Raw genomic sequence first — 7,486 nt, 5'->3', positions numbered from 1 at the left:
TTCCAGGCCTATATTTAATAAGCATCTTTCCATCACTCACATAAGGAATCTTACTGAAAGTTTGCACAAAAACAAATAATAAATAATAATAAATAAATAATAAATAATAAAGTTGTGGAAGTTGAAAGTAAACGTGATCTATTTTACAGTTTTTGCCATTGTGAACAGATTTGCTTCTTCAACACTCTTAACAGATGCAAACAAGCTTGAATTAAATGTGGTTGTTTATGGATAACGTTATTCACTTCCAGCCATCTCTGGCGCTATTTTGGCTGCCAGTGATCAGCCATTTGTGCACTTGCCTCATGCGAATGAACCTTCCCGTTTCCTCATCAGTCACTGTAAAAAACACTGTAAAAGTTTTTATATGTCTTATAAATTTGTTAGCTTAATCACATGTGTTTCTGTCATGGTACTTCAAGCAGTAGAGTAGGCTAGATAGTGGATTTTTTAAAATCATTAAAAACTTAAAAGTCATTATATTCAAACAAACCATATAAATAGAATGTCAAATAAAGTTAAAAATCGCCAGTGTAAATAATCTTTTGAGAGCTACAACAATGATGACAAGCTACTTACATTTGTAAATGAAGTTGGCTGTGAGATGATCCACCATTTTTTCAAGCTGGGAGGCTTCAGAAAATATGATGTCATTTCCAGAAAGGGAACATGGTGAGCATCAGTCCTCCCTGGTTTTACCAATGCTCTAGTGCCACCATCAGCTCAAACTTTGGCCTAATTTTGATTGTACATTTATTGTCATAACTTTTGAAATGTGTATCCAGAATTTTAAAGGCAGAAATTGATGGATTCTCTTGGTTGAGACGAGTTCAGTGCACCCTATGACATCAATTTACACCTAATTAGATTTTCCACCATCTTGGATTTTGTCAAAAACAGTCTTTTCACTACTCCTCCTGGAAATTTGGTACACATCATCTTCAGAGGAAGCTTCATAAAATGTATCAAAAGAATTGTGATTACTCCAAACGGTTTGCCCGTAATATGCCAATGAGGATGTGAGGCTGTATCTCAGCAAAGTCTTTGCATACTGACACAAAACTTGGTAGGCATCTTCAGGACTATGACCTGAGGCTACACAACAAATTTTGTGACAGCACCAATAACTGGTCAAAAGTTACAATAACATACTAAAAATGCTTACATCTAACTGCTATTTTTGCTACTCTTCTAGAGACCTGTCTGAACAAAAATTGTAAAAAGAATTTTGATATTAAAAACTGTTCTCATGTAAAGCACCGGCAAATGCAAAAAATAGGATGTGGGGGTGTATCTCAGAAATGCATCTGCATATCATCATGATAAGTATTAATAAGTATCTTCAGGACCATGCCCTGAATGTTGCGCCACCTTGTGGTCAAGAACTGTAACAATTTTCATTCTTTTCCTTATATCATTTGAAGAATTTGTGCTAAATTCACAGCTCGTTTTTCCTATAATTCCCCTGAGTATGTTGAAGTGAATGGACAACAACATCTGAAATTCAAGTGTATTTTTTCAATCATCCCCAAATTTGGCTCATATCATCTTGAGACCTGTCTGAACAAAATTTATCAAAGGAACTCAAAACCGAAGGCACACAAGTTATTCTGTTTTCTTATTAGGGGGCCAAGCACCGAAGGTGCATTGTCCAAAGGGTTTTCCTTAATAGCACCTCCTACTGGTCAAAAGTTAAAATAACGTCAAAAATGCTTACATCTAACTGCCATTGTTGCTACTCCTCCTCCAAATTTTGTCAAATTGGCTCACATTATCTTAAGCCCTGTCTGAACAAAAGTTGTCAAAGGAATTTTGATATTCAAACCTGTTCTATTGTAAAGCGAAAAAAACAGGATGTGAGGGTATATCTCAGCAATGCATCTACGTATCATCACAAAACTTGATCTTCAGTATCTTCAGGACCATGCCCTGAATGTACTCAAGAAATTTTGTGACTGCACCTCCTTGTGGTCAAGAACTGTAACAACTTTCTTTTTCTTTCCTTTTTCTCCCTTATATCTTGTGCGAGTTTGTGATAAATTCACAGTTCATTCCCTGGACTATGCAGAGGTGAACACACACCAACATCTGAAATTCAAGTGTACTCCCTGTCAACCAGCTTGTATTTTGTTAAAAACTGTTTTTTTTTGCTAGTCCTCCTACAAATTCTCTCCGATCATAACCAAATTTGGCACACATCATCTTAAGTAAGCCTCACAAAAGTTATCAAAAGAAAACACCTGTCTAAACAATGCTGCAGCAATGCCGCCCTGTTGCCCATTTGTTCATCTAGACCTTTCCTCCTACAGAGAATTCCACCACTGTCCGTGGTCAAAACATACATCATGACCTTACAAATCACTCTTGAATCCCTTTGCCTAAAGTTATGGCTCTGCTTTCCTGTGATAGCTTAGGCAACAATTGTAGCCTGTCTGTGACTGAGTGGCTTACCCAGTGTGGGTGCTTGGCCCCCCGAATATGCTGCTTGCAGCTTTAATTATTATTATTCTACTTTTTCTTCTTCCGGTCTTTTGGCAGTCCATAGAACTGTACATCAGTAAGTTATGAAATTTGACAGATTGTTACCATAACAATTTTGGACTCGCTATTTCAAGCCCTCTAGTGCCAACAACAGGTCAAATTTTCACTCATGTTTATGTTGAGAACTTTTGATCAGTAAGGGCTAGAAAAAAAAATTTTTTCCTCTGATTCCTTGGCTCATGCCGAGTAGATTGCACACCATGGTTTCAATTTCTGCCCAACCAGATTTTGAATTTTGAATTTTGTGAAAATACTTTTTCAAACTCCTCCTAGATTTTCAGCAAAATTGAATCACATCATCTTCAGACCATGTGGACAAAAATTTATGGAATTCACACTGATTAGTCAAACCATTCTCAAAAAACGAGCAAAGAATTCGAAGGTGAGCATGCCAAAAAGGACGTGAAGCTATATCTCCGTAACACTTTAGCGTATTCACACTAAACTTAGTATGTGTCATACGCCTCATGATTTGAGGGTACCTGCACAGTTTCGGAACAGCAACAGCTAGTATGAACAAAGCATATTTTTATGTATAACTTCTGAATGGTTTGTCATAAAATCATGAAACTGGTCACCTTAGATTCTGTGTGGCATACAGAGTCGACTGATATAAAATTTTCCTATGTCGGCCATTTTGTTTATCGGCCATTTTGCATTAGAAGTAAAATGCTGTATTTTACGCCTTGACCTGTCATTACGAAAATCAATATGTGTCATCGGCACCATGCCCTGAAGGTAACCAAAAAGTTTCAGGACAGTGCCACCTTATGGTCATAAATTATAATGCAATTTTAAAAAATGCTAATAGCTTCTGAATACTTTTGCCAATTGTCATGAGATTGGTTCTCATGCCGAGAACAATGATACCAATTATGCCATGGTCAGCCGAATTTGCTGTCCACCATTTTGAATTTTCTGTAAAACATACTTTTTCCAACCCATAATTCTTCTTTCTCGAACTCTTCCTCGACTGTTAGTCAGATTTTCACGAAAATCAAATCAGATCCTCAGACCATGCTGACAAAAAATTATGGAATTCAAGTTGATTAGTCAAACCATTCAAATGAATTTGACGATGAGCATGCTGAAATGGACGTGAGTCTATATCTCTGTACCGCTTTAGTGTATTCAGACCAAACTTAGTATATGTCATAGCTATCATGACTTGAGGGTACCTGCACAGCTTCAGAACAGTGCCACCTAGTGCTCACAAAATAAAAAGCAGTATTAACATTATAAACAATTCTGTGGATGGATTTTAAACCGCCGGCCTAAAAACACCACCACAATGGTATGTTCAAACAATTTCTTTGCTGTTTGTGTTCTTGGCCAGACAATGCCATATCAATTTGATACCATTGCATCTATTGGTCAAAAGTTGTATGAAATTATAATACACTTCAAGTATTCTTCCTTATAGTTTGTAAATTATTTTGCATAAAATCATCACTACTGTCAGTATAATCACATCAGTACAATAATCATTACTGTTCTGGATTAGTTCTGGATCAAACCTTGGCTTCCAGGCAGTGTCTGTTCATATCGGAGAGTTCAAAACACTTGTGCAAATCATTCCAGATCTATATGTTGAAAGACCGCTCTTTTGTTTTCTTGTATTTTTAAATGATAGATTGATGCAAAATGTATCAGGGTTGGAAAGGTTGGCAGGCATGTTATATTTGGAGTAAACATCACTGGATATTGTGGCGGTGTAATATTGTGTAGTGACAAGAACTTTATATCACATATGCTTAATGCCAACATCTTTGACAGCTACATAAAATCTAAATAAAACATTTGCTCATCTTCAGTAACTGATTTATCCTGGTAAGGGTCATGGAGGATCAGGACCCAATCGCACTTACACTTGGCGCAAGGCAGGCAATTTCACCCCAGATAGGATGCCAGTACATCGCAGGGCACCTATCAAACACATTCTCACTTAAGGTCAATTTAGCATAGTTTCAGAAACTAGAGAACCAAGAGAATACATCCATGAGAATATCATTACTATTGTTACATATATCCATCAAACCTTACCTTTTCCAAAGGTTTGCATATAACCACCTATCTCTCGCAGGAGTGAACAACCAGGGAGTACAAAGCAGAAAGGGATTAGTAATGCATTAGCCTTTCACAAATTACCTCAGTTTTGTGGAATCTGTTCCTATGGTCAATTCTGTTACAAGAAGAACTCTTTTTGAAAGATATTTTTACATTAAATTGGACAAAATTCTTAATAAAATTTCTTCCTTAGTAATATAAGATCCATTTGTTTTCAAGTGGAACATTTAATAGACTTTGATTTAAAATGTCTGATACTTTCGGAGCGGTTCTATAAACATAAATAAAAAAAATCTAAATATGAAAAATCTAAACACAACTTTATTAAAACATTTTGTGGCATATTTTGTATGGACACTTCTTTTATCAGAGTCAAAATGTTTTAACTTAGTCTGACTTAATTTGTCCATAATGGAGTTGAGAAATTCAACCCTCAGGTTTTTTAAATACAAAATGGAAGGAAAATGCTGTATGTTTGTCATGCACTGGATCTGAAATGAAAAAGTTCTAGAAATTTTAGCTTTTTTAAATCATTTTTGTGACATGCCAAATGTACCTGTAACAGAATGGCCCAGCTCTTCTGTGTGTACGTCTAAAACAATGACTATGCATGGACAACATGGCGCCATTTACTCACTTATCAATCTTTTAAAATTGTGTGTAAATCTTTGCGTAAGTCAAACCGAACTAAAATCTTCCACCAGATTTACAAAAGTTTCAGAAACTTCTGTGCATATGTTGATCTCCTGTAACATGCAAAGCGCGTTCCTGACACAGCTCATTTGCATTTAGGAACACCCACAAAACTCCATAAAAGTTCAAGTGCACAGACAGCTGGGAGCATGAAATGAACAATCAGGGTAAAGGCTACAAGACAGAAATGGAAGATATTTTGACTTGAAATGGACAATCGGGGAAAAGGCTGAAAGGCAGAAGTGGAAATTATTTTGACTCACGTCTGTGCCAATAAAAATATTTTACAATATATAATATTAGTAATGATATGAGAGTGCTAAATCTTCTGTTAGCTGATGCATTTGTTTATGGCTACTTGCAGACAAACCAGCCTGTACTCATTCATCATTCCATACAGCAGTATTCCATACAACAGTATTTCTTTTGTCATAATTGAATTATGATTTTTTTTTTGTTGTTTTCATATATAGGTTTGTGTTGGCTTGCTTTGTTTGGTTGAAATGGAAGTCATCTTGTGAAAATTGGACCCAGAGTCTGCGCAGTAGATATTGGTCACACGTTGGGTCCACCTCTTGCCTGACTATATTGATGATGGACACTCTACTCATTCACATTGGGAGCGCACATGCTGTGAGATATTGCCTGAAGTACAACTTGAAGTTATGTAAGTCCAGAAAGCCATGGGTTATTTCTTTTTTCCCTTGTGATCAAGATAACAAAAGTTATTTTGTCAAGAGCACAAATTATTTTTCTCATGATCTCACAATAACAAATATTATTTTCCAAGATCATGCCACAGTAGCATACTAGCATTTCATGGTTGTGGCCAGTGACACACTGTTATATATTGGTATTGTGGAGATTCTGCATTAATTACAACCTATTTCTGAAGATTCTGATCGCCATTTGTCTTGTGACCCGCAAACCATTCAGGTGGCATCTCTCAATCATGCGATAACCATGCAGATGTCCCGGTCCCTCAGATTGGCTGGCAATGAAACTGGCCAAATGCCCAAGATCACTATAGTGTCCGTGAGTCGCATTGTCAAGTGATGAACATTAATTTGGAAACTGTCTAGCACTGACAAACATACAGCTAGATAAATATATAGATAAATGTACTTTATTGATCAAGAAGGGGAAATTTGGGGGAAAAAAAATTCAATCTGCACCTGATATCAGGCTCAAACCCAGAACCCTAAAACTGCAAGGTGGCTGCTCTACCACTACATCAGCTATAGTCTCTTGTGTTCATCCCTGATTAAAGTAAAAAGGGACATGCAAGTGTATTGATTTTACCAGTCAGGAAAACACTTTAGAGCTTTGAATCATAACTGACTGAGCTACCATTTGCTAGCTAGCTGACATTATCTGTCATTTTATGTAATGTAATGTAAGTATAAGTAGCTAATGTAAGGTACCAAATAAAAATATACTCGTACACAGCAGTCAACATTTATACTCAACACAACCTTTTTTTGAGGAAAAAAGCTCTCCATGATTTTCATCTAGCTTGTACCCCTGCAGACGTGTTCTTTTATGCTACTCTCGTTCTGTCAGTGGAGTATGTTTAAAAAGGAGTGACTGACTAACCTTAACAAAGTCATTAGAGTGTTAGTTAAAGCCATACCTTCAATAAATTGTTATGAAATTTAGCTAGTGTTAGCTGCTTTGGTTTATGCCATCACTTCGTTCACTCACACTGGTTGCTAGTTATAATATCAGTACAAGGAACTAGCTTAGACATACCAGAAAAAGTGCAAAAAAACTCCCTGCTGAGGGTCTTTTACAACAGTTTACAGCAGAATGAGAAATGTCTTTGCTACAGAACTGTCAAGAAATTTAGAGACATGTTGGAAAGTGTGTGTGCATTCATGAGTCTCGACAATCATGTCAACTCATCAACTATGCCTGCATATTTATCATCAGATAACTCCTATAAAATGCACTTATTGAAAAGAAAATATTGGGGGAGATATAAAGGTTTACCGAACTTAAACATAAAACATAAAAATGACAATATCATTCCTGAAAATAATTTATGGAGATGTAATTTAAAATGTAAGTTTGGGTTTTTCCCCCTTCACCAACATGGGAATGGACAGGGCTAGAAATGGTACTGGAGTACAATTAGAGGGCCTCAGAAGGGCTTAGAGGGCCTCAGAGACATTTTGGGTTCACT

The sequence above is a fragment of the Pangasianodon hypophthalmus genome, chromosome 13, assembly GCF_027358585.1.
Source record: "Pangasianodon hypophthalmus isolate fPanHyp1 chromosome 13, fPanHyp1.pri, whole genome shotgun sequence".
NCBI lineage: Eukaryota > Metazoa > Chordata > Actinopteri > Siluriformes > Pangasiidae > Pangasianodon > Pangasianodon hypophthalmus.
Note: the sequence above shows the minus strand (reverse complement) of the source record.